At 53.9% G+C, this 12883-nt stretch overlaps 1 protein-coding gene across 2 annotated transcripts in view; it reads right to left on the minus strand.

Moving 5' to 3' along the window:
* The window catches only part of Grin2a (glutamate ionotropic receptor NMDA type subunit 2A), a 335101-nt gene that overhangs the window by 201807 nt on the left and 120411 nt on the right, over positions 1-12883 (minus strand). The window lies entirely within an intron of this gene.

Raw genomic sequence — 12883 nt, forward strand, 5'->3', positions numbered from 1 at the left:
GTCACGATGTGGGTAACGGATCATGTCATCACGTGTCCTCACTGTCTCCTCTGCTGTATTTTTCCACGTCCCTCCTGGGAATGGGTCATGGGATACAGAAAGAAGGTGGTTCACTATGTGTGCTCTCTCCTATTGCCCATTAAAAAAATAATAACAATTAAAAAGGGGCTGCAAAGGCTCCATGGAGAGACCAGAACATATATAAAGAAAGAGGCTACTTTTAGAATGTATTAGTTGCCTGTGGCTGCTGTAACAAATTACCAGGAACTTGGTGGCTTCAAACAACACACATTGATTCTCTTGCAGTTCTAGGTGCCAAAACCCTAAAGTCATTGTTCTGGACGGAAATCAAAGTGTTGGGAGAGGTGTACTCTGTCCAGAAGCTCTAGGGAAAGAAAAATTCCTTGCCTTTTCCATCTCTTAGGGCTGTGCTCCTACATCCCTTGGCTCAAGGCACCTGCCTCCCTCTTCAAAGTAAGAAGCACAGCACCGTCCTCGGCCATCACTGGTCTTCTCCTGCCGTGGAATCTCCCCCGGTCTTCCCCATATAAGGACCTTGTGGTTACACCATGGGGGCCACTGGATAATCCAGGGTGATCTCCCTTCTCAGGAGCATTAACTTGATCACATCAGAGAAGTCCCTTTGCCATACAAGGTGACACTTCCCAGAGTCTAGGGATTAGGACCTGGATATCTTAGGGGGATTATTCAGGCCACCTCATGGGGCAAGGGGGTAGAAATGGGAAGGAAAGGCGATTGTAAGAGCTGTTGCTTAGAGTGTATTGTAAAGTAGGTTCTCAGTGATATCTTTAGAAAAGGGCACAGGAAGATGAGAAGTAAAAGGGTCTGGTCTGGTTTATGACTGTGAACTTTGCTCTGGATTTGACACAGTCCTGATAGTGGACTACCCTAAGTGCTGGCATGGAATGTCGGTTATAAGCGTTGATGCATCAAATTAATCATTTGAAAAATATCACATCCGGCAACATGCCTGACTCACTGTGACTATTTCCAGACTTTTTTTCCTGCAGTGATTTTAAAGAAGCATTGGTGTGCAAGGAGGCGAGGAGACTTGGATATAAACAGCCACATACGTTTGAGTCCACTTCTTTACCGCCCTCCCCCAGCCGCGCTACGTGTCGTGGTGAGCTGGGGCGATCACGCAGACCAACAAACACGGGAGTTATCATCTTCTGTCACCCACAGACCTGCTCGTTCCCACTATGAAGGAGAACCGATGGGGAATTTCAGAGTGAAAGTCACCAAAGCACGAGTCACAGGGGCCAAACATGCAGCATGAATGAGGGACGCGGTCCAGACCGGTGACTGGCACCTGCCCAGAGAAGGAGCCGCCGCTCCTGTGTACCCGACTCTTGCCACCTCAAGAGGAAGATCACCAGCCCTTTCCGTTTTCAAGAGAAGTCAAGAATATCTAGAATTTCATGACATATTTCTGACTGTTAACGTTGGAGTCAAATTCCAAGCACCTTGCGAAGCCAAATGATACCCCTGCCTGGAGGAGATGTGAGGGAGAGCGGGATGGAGACGGAGCTGGAGTCCCCAGCGGGGCACACAACAGGGGAGGACGCTGAGGGGAAGGCCCGCGGCAGGAAGTGACTCGTCTTATTCATACCCCTTAAGCCCATCCGACAAGTCACCCTGCCCTCCCAGCCTCTCGACTCCGATGGAAGACGGCTAGCTTCCTTTTTCCATCCTCTTAGGAAAGTTAACCAGATGTTGGGCAGGAAGCACTCGGCCTGCGGCGGACGCTCTGCGACTGGACTGAACCTGAGCATGCCGGGGAGCAGCGGACCCCCAAGAAAGGCCGTGGGAGCTGAAGGGGGCTGCTCCGGGCCCCCAGCTGGCTCCCACTCCAACAAGATGTTGATGTCCTGTGCCGAGACAGCAGCTGGGCCCAAACCAGCGTCCCAGGGCGGCCTCCAACAGCAACACTAATGTGGTTGTGTCATGCTGAGAAATCCGTCTCCTTGTACAGAGGAAACAAGTTAGTGCAAGAGAAGGAACTGGTGGTGACCGCGGGGAGCTGCGGGCCAGCTGAAGAAGCCCGAGCAGTGTGGTCACCGCCCCTGCTGTGCTTCTGGAGAGCCTGAGAAGGTGAGGGGCTCCCACCACAGCTACGACCACGAGCCCAAAGCCCAGCCCCTGGGAAGCACGATTCCTCCCGGGCACACAGGGAAACACCAGGCTGAGTCTGTCAAACACGCCACGGCCTCAGGGCTGCAGGCTCCATGGAGGAACTTCCTACAGGCTCGTGTGCAGGGGGCACAGGGGCACTTGCAAGGATATCCAGTGTTGTCACGGCAAGAGGCTGGGAGCAACCTCGGTGGCCAAGAGAAGGGCCTGGAGTGCAGCCTCGCCCCCAGACGTGCATTCCATACAGCTACTGGAAAACGAGGCTCAGCTGCACGGACCAGCAAAGAACCAGTTGAAACACAGGGTTGAATAAGGAAGTTAAGAAGTGGAAGAGAGAGGGGAGCCTACGACCATCTGTGAAAAGAGAACGGTAGCCGGCGCACCTGAAATCCCAGTGAGGAGGCTGAGGCAGGAGGATCGTGAGTTCAAAGCCAGACTCAGCAACAATGAGGCGCCAACAACTCAGTGAGACCCTGTCTCTAGATAAAATACAAAATAGGGCTGGGGGATGTGGCTCAGTGGTCGAGTGCCCCCAAGTTCAATCCCTGGTACAAGAGGGAGGGGGGAGGAAGAGAGAGAATGGTAGCGTTATTGACGGAGGGCTGCCTTGATGCCGGGGGCTGGAAACATCAGAGTGAGCAGAGCCAGTCTTGGCTCGGTGGAGTCCACAGTGTGCTGGAGCGAGATGGAGGACTCAGGTGAAAACAGGTTACATACACATCAGGCAAGGATAAGATCAAGGGATAAAGGTCCATAGGCGTGCTCCAATTCAGTAAAAATTGCCAATAGACGACCACCTTAACCCACAAACAGGGTGACTGTAAGGTCTAGTCCAACACACACCAGCCAAAATGGACACAAGAATCGCATCTCCTCCAGGAAGAGAGATTAGGAGCACAAATGCTGCTGGGCACGTGGAAGGCTGGTTAATTATTCTATCACAGGCTTGTGCTGCTCATTCAAAACCAGTAAGTACTGTAAATACACGACCACAGCAGCAAATGGAGTCAGCCCACAGAGAGAGGCACCAGGCAGATAAGAACGGAGAGAGGACTGAGAGACTAGAGGAGGTGGGCTTTTTAAAAATGCCAACAGAGGCAGGTGACGGTGACCTAGTATAGAAGGGCATGCTCAGCTCACAATCACAAGTGGCATTTTATTTGTGGCTCCGCTCAAACCCCCAGGACAGCACAACCAGGAGACCCAGAGCAGTCTAACAGGGGAGAGAACCGGGCAGCACACGATTGCAGTAAAATCTGGCTCACCTGTGCACCTGGCTCACCTGTGCACCTGAGCTCACCTGTGCACCTACCCCACGTGATCCTAGTGGGTCTTTCCTGCCTGAACGAGTTCATGAGACAAGCATGGACTGCAAACTGCAGCTTCCCATCGTCACCCCCAACGTCCTCGGTGCTGTGCTCCAATGAGCAAAACCTGCCAATCTGGTATTTTCTGCAGAGAGGAGTCCAGGCAGCCAGGTCACATGACCAGAGATAAACCCAGCGGGGAGAGGTCATGTGGGGTAGAGAGGAGCAGGAAGCCAACACGCAGGATGACAGTCAAACACAGGCTGGACCGAGGTGCCGACAACATGGCCTGGCATTAAGCAGTCCCTGATCTTGGCCACACCAGAGCGTAGTCTCCTCTGCTCTGTGGGTGGGCAGCGAGACCTGGGGAGACAGGCCTGACTTTGAACTCAGTTTGAGTTCCTGCTCCCCACTTCCTAGCTCTGTGCCCTAAGGCACATCCGTGAGCATCTCTCAGCCTCCGGTGTGTCAAGGGCACGTAGCACCCGGCAGTCTCCTTCCAGTTGTCATGTGTCATGGATGTCGAGCTTCTTACTTCCCTGGGTATGATCCCTACCTAGGTGAACCCCTACATCCTGATTCTCCTGAGTCCTCCAGAGCTTTCAAAACAGGAAACAGAAACGAGAAAGGCATTTAGAGTTTTGAGAGCATTAACAACAGTGCTCACATCTAAAATTATTGTAAGTGAAATAAGATGGCACAGGGGAAGTGTTTTGCACAGCTCCTAGGAGAAGTAGGTTCTCAATAAATGCTGCCCGCCATTATGTATGCAGCATGAACGTGCGACGGTAGGACCCAGAAGAGGACAGAGCCCACTGAAGGGCACCTCCACCTGGCTGAAGCAGGAGCTGTGCAGGGAGCTTGCCCTGTGACGCCACCTGGCCTTCTCCTTGCACAACTTCAGGGGACCAGTCCTACTGCAGCCCGTGAGCAGAGTCCCCACGCCACCCTGCACCCCGAGTTCCACAGCACGGTGGCCCTGCATGCAGCCAAGTCTCGGGCTTCCCTGCAGCATTTGCTTCCCCAGGGCTAACCAGCGCACGTGATGGTCACCTCCAATGCACACAGCCACCAGGGCCAGTTTTCTTGGCATCCATCACCCACAGCACCTGAGGGGGGAATATCCCACCTGTCCCCCCTCTTTTTCAGATTCATGAATCAATGAGAAATCACAGGAAAATATTTGTGTCTGTACTCGGAAGATGCCTCTCATCATGAACTGCTAAGCCAACTTTGTGATGCCAAGATTAACTGTAGCTGAAGAGAATTCTAAGAAACCCTCTCACCTGCCCCTTTCTAAGAGGAAAAACCAAGAACCCAAAAGGATGGATCCCCAAGCCCGTTTTAGCTCTTGAGTGGCTCTCTGTCATTTCCCCTCACTGGGTCACCCACGAGGACCACGGAGGCTGCTAGGGGCCTGGGGGACCGCACAGTCCCCCCTCTAAAAGTTACTTCAAGCTCACCCCACAGATGACATCACATCCACCTTCTCCTGGGAGCACCAGCCTATGGCCTGGTGTCTTAGTGGAGCCACCGAGCAAGGTGTCTGCCCTCCCTGGCCAACACCAGACCCGTTTCAGTCAATCGGAGCCCCAGAATTCACATGGCCGGGGCAAGGGCCCAAGGTCAGAGCTGACCATCCTGACTGCTGTGTGCTGAAGGAACTGCCCATCACATCCTGGCTCCGGGGTCCCCAGAGAGAAGGGCTCCTTCCTGTTCTCCAGAGAGACATGCTTTTCGGACACCTCTGAAACCTTCCAGTGAACCCTTTTTTAGCTTCCTGGAGTTGGTTTCTTCTTGGGGTGGGGTGACATTCACCAAGCATCCTTCAGGACTGGTCCACCGTGATGCCCTTCCAAACCCTTCTATCACGCACGTGAACACTCAGTCACACACAATGGCATATTGCTCTTGGCTTCACCCATAACATTTCTCCCCAGAAACCAAGAAAAGCACCTCTAAAGGCTGAACGTCATATCAAACATAAAAGGTCCTCAGTCCCAATGGGTCATGACCAGCTCTGAGGTTTGACACGACTGATTTAGTGGATTATCAGTGGCAGCAGTGACATTTGAAATGACTTAGGCTTATTTATCATCTAGCACATCCAAGGTCACTTCTCTATTCACAACACTCTGGCTTATCTGTATTCCAAATTCTTTCTGAGTGGGAGAGAAGTGGAAGCAGTGATTACTAGTTTATGCTTTGTCTTACACATTTTTCATCCTGTGCAGAACAAAGCACATGCTCGTATGTTGAACTGATCACACAGCATCTTGCAAACATTAAAATCCTCTCTCCCAACAACTTTAAAATCTCCTTACTCCCCTTACTTCTGCCTCCAGCCTCCTGCCAAGAGAGAAAGGGTTCCATGAATGAACCAGAAGCCCTCAGATGCTAGATCTACTTCCGGAATAACCTGGGACGATGCTCACGCGAGCCAGGTGTTAGCTTGGGAATCACAAGTGCAGATGTCTTTGGTTGAGAGACAGACGAGGAAAATACCTTTGGCCCAGTGACTCTCGGGCAGGGTCACGTGAAGTACGTGGACAACTGGCCCTGACCCTGGGAGCCTGTGAACCTGCTGCTGTGAGTGTAAGATACGGATCTGGATGAGGGGCAGCTTGGGCTCTCTGGGCGAGCACAATGTCATCCCAAGGGTCCCTCAAAGAACCAGAGGAGGCGATGCGGTGAGGGAAGCTGAGTTGGACTTGAAGAGGCCGCTGGCTTTGAAGGCGGGGAGTGGCCACGAGCTGAGGAATTCAGACATCCTACAAAAGCTGGGAAAGGCAGGATGACAGATGCCCCCGGAGCTTCCAGAGAGAGCTTGGCCCAACCCTTGACTTCAGTCCGTTGAGCCCCAGTCATTTCAGACTCCTGACCTACACGGCGGCGAGGTGATACGTGTGTGGAGGTTTAGGTGACCACATTTGTGGAAACTCTTCACAAACATGGGGAACTGACCCCCCTCCCCCAGCCATCGGCTGGAAACAGTGGCCGTGGCTCTGGAATGCCGGCCCCATTTCCCAGGCGCCTGTGAAATCCTAGATATTCTAGGGAAGATCAATTTGATTCTGATGAAGCTCGGAGTATATCTGTGGGCTGGATCCAGCCCTCGGATGCTCCTGAGCCTCTGCCCTGCCCCATTAAAGCCCTGCCTAGCGTTGTCCCAGGGAACGGCCGTCCGGCTTCTGCCTGAATGTGCCACACAGCGGCAGCTGCCTGACTTCATGAGCATCATCCCCTAACCAAGGGCTTGGCTGCGGGAAGGGCTGCTCTGAGTGGGAGCCAGGAGCTCTCTCCGGCACAGAACTTGCCCCCAGGGCCTTGCTGTCCTCCAGGACCACACCCAGGGACGGGGTCTCTCCCACAGAACCGCCCTGTGGGAGTTTGAAGACTGCACTCCTGCACCCACTGCACTTCTTCCTGAAGCCCTCCCTGGAATCCTCCTCCTCCTCCTCCTGTCTACCTCCTGTGTTCTCTGGCTCTTCAAAAGTACAGAGAGCAGTAGCAAGTAGCAGCCGCCGGGTCAGGACCACGGACAGCGGACTGGGCCGCCTGTGCTCAGCATCTTCCCAAATACAGATCACACAAAGGCGGCTTCGATTTATTCCCTCTTTTCCCGTGTAAGGACTCGTTCTCTGAGAAAGGAAAAATTGCTTCAGGCAACCAACCTGTTTGGCACCCATTCTACCCCCTCTCTAGTCTCCCTTCTCTGAGGGCACCCACTTCTGCCTGAAGCTATGCAGTTGCGGTGGCTGGTCATTCAGTGTCTGTCCCCCGTCAGATCATAAACTCTGCGGGAGCAGGCTCAAGTCCATGGTCACTGTCTGATGTCAGTTTCAACCTGTTAACATCTTCAGTCATTTCCACTTGGATGGACGCCTCCACCTTCCCAACCCGGCACTTGCAGAATGAATTTCACAGCCTACATGCAAGACCGAAGCGTTTTGGTCTCTTCGACAATACCTTGACAACTTTATTGTGGGCCAGTGACCCGTACTTGATGCTGGATTTCATTGGCCATTATATGTACTTTCCTCCTGGCTAAAATAAATTTACAAATTTATTAGAAAACCTTGGGCCTTTATTCATGCCTTAAATGGTGACTGTGAACCAGCCAGAGGCTGAAAATAAGGAGATGAGTAGAGCACGGACCCTGCCCTTGGCACACTCAGTCCCATGGGAGAGAATGAAAAGGTCACTTGGAAAGCAGGTGGGCAGGGCCAGTAAGGGCAGGGATGGGCCAGCGAGGCTGGGTCAGGGGCCCCAAAGAGAAAGCCCGTACCATGCCGTGGAGGTGTCTCAAGAAGCAACAAGGATTCTCAGTGGCTGGCGCCAGGGAGAGCAAGGGAGCAGGAAGTCTTTTCCCCCATCAACGAGGGACCCCAGGAGCGGGTCAGGCAACGTGGACTCTATCCACACGCACTGGATTATCGCCAGCATGACGTCGGCATTTCCATGCACAGATCTACTGTCTGCAGGACTGAAGGACAGACGAGTAGGAGGACATTTAGAAGGCTGCTGTGACACCCAGGTGAGGAATGCGTGGCGTCTGACCGAGGGGAGGATGGAAGGTGAGGAAGGAGAGAACTTGAGAGAGTCATAATGTTTAAAATAGACCTAAGTGCGGAGACCTGTGGCTACCCAGAGACCTGCTCCAGGTGGGCGGCTGCCACTCCGGCAGAGAACTAGGTCACTCAAGGGGGAAAAGACTTCCTGCTCATGCTGAAAACACTCCACATTTCGGAGCAGACTCATATTTGGAAACCCAGTTTGCTCTTACGTCTGCAGTTTGCAGGACTCATTTGCATGTGTTTAACTTTGCAACGTAAGCTTGCTCCTAAGCACCGCTCCGTCACCCATGTCTGCCTCCGTGCCGCCACCAAACACCACACAGGGCGGGGGTCATGGACGAGGGGGCCTGGACCCTGGAGCAGATCCTCACTAAACATGCTGGGCATGGACTGGGGGTGGGCAGCCCAGCAGGCTGCGGGGTCACGGAGAAGCTGTGCCTGTTTACATCAGATGAAGTGGGACACAGGGAGGAGAGGCTCCCGGGTCTGAGACTTGTTCAGTTTCTCAGCTGGACTTCGGACTTGTCACAGGAGGGCTCCCGGTCACCCGTTCAGCCCTCAGCACATATCTCAGATGGGACAAACCTGAGCTCCACCTCGTGGGCACTGCGTTTCCACACATGAGATGACCACCCCGTGGACACACTGCGTCAGGCAGTTCTAACGGCTGCAACTTCTTGCCAATCACGGACCCATCTCGGTGGATGATGCAAACGGCACACGTCAAGTCGCTTGCTTTACGAGGGCAGGGAGTCCTGTCTCCCTTGATCGCTGCTGAAATCTCAGTGTTTGGCGAAGAAGGCCACAGCTGGTGGGTGCCCATACACAGACGTGGGATGGACGAACTACTGAGAGGCCAGGCATTTAGCCGAGCTGGGTTTTGCAATAGCTTCTCTTCCTCTGTGTGATCACACAGCTCCTCCGTATGAGGGTGACATGAGCTCAACACTCAGACTTACTCTCTGGGACTCCTAGCCTTGACCCCCATGAGTGGGCACCTACTATCCAGTGCCCTTCCTGTCCCTGATCAGTGCAAGAGCCACCTTGCACCCATCGCTGTTATTCACACAGACAGCAGGACCTGGAGTCGAGCCTCCCATACCTCCTGGCCAAATCTTCAAATATCATCAGTCACACTGGAAAATGGCCCCAGGCCACTGCAGCCTAATGGACCATGATGGATGAACAGGAACCCAGAGAAAGGCTGTGATCACAGGGAATAACATGCTGAGGGGTCTCACTGCGCTCTGGGGAGCAGGCTGCGTCCAGAGCCGGTAACGAGCCGCTGAGCAAGCTCGGGGGCAGGCCCACCTGGGGGCCACAGGAGGACCAGGGGAGGAGGGTGGCACTGCCGTCTGCGAGTGCCTCCCAAGGAAAACAGACAAGTAGCCCAATCGTCAGGAGCGGCTGTCAGGTGCGGTGATAGTGGCATCGTGGGGCCCCCGATGAGTCTGGGTGTCACAGGGAGGTCTCAGCACAGGGTGGGCAGCCGGAGGTCACGCTCCAGACCCCAAAGTCCTCTGGGTTCCGCTCAGTCCAGCCGGGTTGGTGGCCAGTGATGAGTTTCCCAGAGTCTCAGTTGTTCTGAGAGGTGAACGGCACAATCCCGGGGAGTGGGGTGGCTGCAGGGGTCACAGACACACAGCGCCTAAGAGCAGCCCAGGAGCAGGGAGGGCTCGGGGACTCTGGCCACCGGCCCCAGAGCTGCGGCCACAGGAAGGGCAGTGAGGTGTCTGCTCTGGGTGGACCACTTAAGGGGGCAACAAAAGACCCTGAAGGTGAGACCAGTGATATCTTAGTGCTTTGTTTTCACAAACCCAAAGCAAATGCAGAAGGCATCCATGATGAGGGAGATGTCAGAATCTGAAATAAAGATGGGGTTCGACCCTGTACTTGTCTGACCCTAGTCCCAGCCCTGTCAGATCCTCTATTTAAAAACCCCAAGGTTTGATTCACCATAGAATTATCCGCATTGATTTTTATTCTTTAAATATTCATCTTGATAACTGAGTTGGGGTGCCCCCTTACATTTTACGTCTGTTACCTAATAATGATGTATTACGTGTTCCAAAATAGCTAGAAGAAAGGATCTCTGAATGCTGTCACCACAAAGAGCACGAAAATGATTCAAGATGATCAACATGCCGCCTAGTTTCCAAGGGGCAGATGCTTTCTGAGATGGCAGCTGGGTCCACCATGGTGGACCCAAATCCAATGGGGTCAGGATTCAGAACCCGCAGAGCCGGGAGTCCTGGTTCCTGGACCCACCTCCCACCTGCCTCCCACTCCAACGTACAAGTTCCCGGTGGGACAGGCGAGGAATGGTGGAATGGAACTGGCGAAGCCATCCTGTGTCTACATGAACAACCACAGGGAACCCCACATTATGTCTGTCTATAACCGTGAGTTAAAAATGTGTAAATAGAAGAGAGACCAGCAGAACAGAAGGAAGGGAACAGGAGATGGAGAGGGGAGGGAAGCCCTTGGGAACTGAGCGGAGCCGGTTCCATTCCCTGCACGGACAATTCTGTCAAATCGGGTTCCGTCTACGGTGGGTGGTCAGTTGTAGAAAGATCTCTGTTTTGCCTCGTGCTCAAGGTGGTTCCAGGATAAGGCGGGAAGGGGAGGGGGCAGGCTGCTGCCTCCGGGGCTGCTGAGCCGAGGGGGGCTGGCGCCCAGCACCCTGCCGCTGCTCAGTCCACCCGGCTTCTCTGAGCGTCAGTTGCAGGTACAGCTCCCGCTCCGTGGGCTGCCCACACCTTTCCTTGCTGCCCAGGGACGGGCTCCCCCACTCTCTTCTCCACCGTGGAGCCAGCCAGGGGTCTGGGGAAGGTGGGCAGACTCGGCTGGGTCAGGCCTCTCGGTACGTCGAGGGTTTTCCTGGGTCCTCTGGGAGGAAGAGAGCTTTCTCTGGGTACAGGTAAGAACTGAGACTCACCAGGGACTAGAGCTGGCTCCACCAAGAACCCAACCTCTCTGTTCCCCTATCTATAATGTCTGGCCACGCCTGTGATCCCAGTGGCTCAGGAGGCTGAAGCAGGAGGATCGCAAGTTCAAGGTCACCCTCAGCAATGCAGTGAGACCCTAAGTAACTTACAAGATCCTGCCTCAAAATCAAAAATCAAAAGGGATGTGGCTCAGTGGTTAAGTGCTCCTGGTTCCAATCCTCAGTACCAAAAAATAAAAAAAAAAAGCTGGAAATAACCCATGACTTCCTTTGAAGAACTACTGTGTCAGGTAAAGTCACGACATAAGCACTCAGGGTCATCTCGACCTGGCTGCACGTCCACACCACACAGGGCACCAGGACGCCCGGCTCCCCTGGCGTCACCTCCGTGTTCCACTCCATTGGAGCAGAGAGCTTCTGGAGACGCTGATGTGACCACAGGGTGGGGGACCCCCGGGCAGGAAGAAGACAAGTAGCAAAGAGGAACTGTGCGCCCAAGGGTGCTACTCAAAGGGTGGTCCCTGGACCTGTCTGCTACAGACCATGACAAGATAGTACAGGCTCCGAGAGTAACTGTTAGAACTTACAGCCACCTGGCCCAGCCACACGTCAAGACACAGGATCATTTCCCTAAGGATGATCTCTATTATATTTTATAGAGTATTGGACAGTGAAGGGGGGTACTTGGAACAAACCCGGGGTCCTACAGAGAGGGACCAGCCTCGGGGCCAGGCGGCCTCTGTCCAGACCCTGGCTCTGCCCTCCGGCAGCTCACCGACGCTCTCTGGCTCCGTTCTTCTTTGGGAGAATGGGAATCACCACACCTCCCTGCCTTATTTTTCCAGGAGGCACAGACATCAATTAATGTATTAAATAAACACCTTTCACCGTGTCAGGGATCAATAAAAATAAAATTGAAGTGCATTATGATATTATGATCTTGATACAAGATGAAAGTTTATTGAATGCAATAAACGTGAAATAGGAGTCTTCCATATTAAGTTTCTGAATAATCAAGAACAGGGATTCTGGAGTCAAGAGACCAAATGTGGGCGCCACTGTTTACTAACCGTAAGACACAAGATGAATCAATTAAATGTCACAATCCCAGCTCCAAAATGAGAGTAAGTAATCCTGGTGAGACCCAGGATGTGGTAAGGAGGAGATAAAACTAACTATGTAGAAAGCACCGAGCCCGGAGCCTGGCCTGCCCGGGCTCAGCAACCAGCACTACTCGAGCGTCATCGCCATCGTCACGGCCATTGCCACTTCCCTGCCAGGGACCCCACCCAGGGCCTTCGCAGCTGTGGTCAGGACACACAGGGAGCTGGAAAGGGCTTCCGCAGTCTCTGCACGATGCCACGAGTCCCCCGGCTCCTCCCTGTCACCTCCAAGCGTGTGCTAAACTGCTTAGAAAGCAGCTTCAGACTCATCCACATCTCATCAGCCCTAATTGGCTGTGATTCAGAGCTGGGCTCTGGAAGTCCTTCCAGGGGACAGGGGACAGGGCCTGCAGAAGCCCCACAGAAGCAGACCCACGGCCTCTGCAGAGCAGCCACTGTGTGGGTGGGACAGGGAAGGCTGACCCGTCCTCTGGGACAGCTGGGCCTTCTCTGCTCCGGAGCAGCCCCAGGACCTGGGTGGGGCCTGGATGGGTTGTCCACACCTGGTCACTCAACACACGCACTGACCACCACTGGGCGTCAGCCTCTGCCCCCCTGGAATCCCTCCTAGATGGCCCTCTGAGGTAGAGCCCCACTTCATGGAAGAGGAAATCAGGCCCAGAGGTGAAGCACTTGGCCAGCACCCAAGCGGCCGCCGAGTGCACAGCCAGCCCCTCATCCCAGCAACTGCCCACTCCACGCTCTGCCACCCAGTGACGGGCAATAAGTGCTGAA

Source organism: Marmota monax, unplaced genomic scaffold (assembly GCF_021218885.2).
Source record: "Marmota monax isolate L192 unplaced genomic scaffold, Marmota_monax_Labrador192_F-V1.1 WCK01_AAM20220418_F8-fsc00035, whole genome shotgun sequence".
In the NCBI taxonomy this organism is placed as follows: Eukaryota; Metazoa; Chordata; class Mammalia; order Rodentia; family Sciuridae; genus Marmota; species Marmota monax.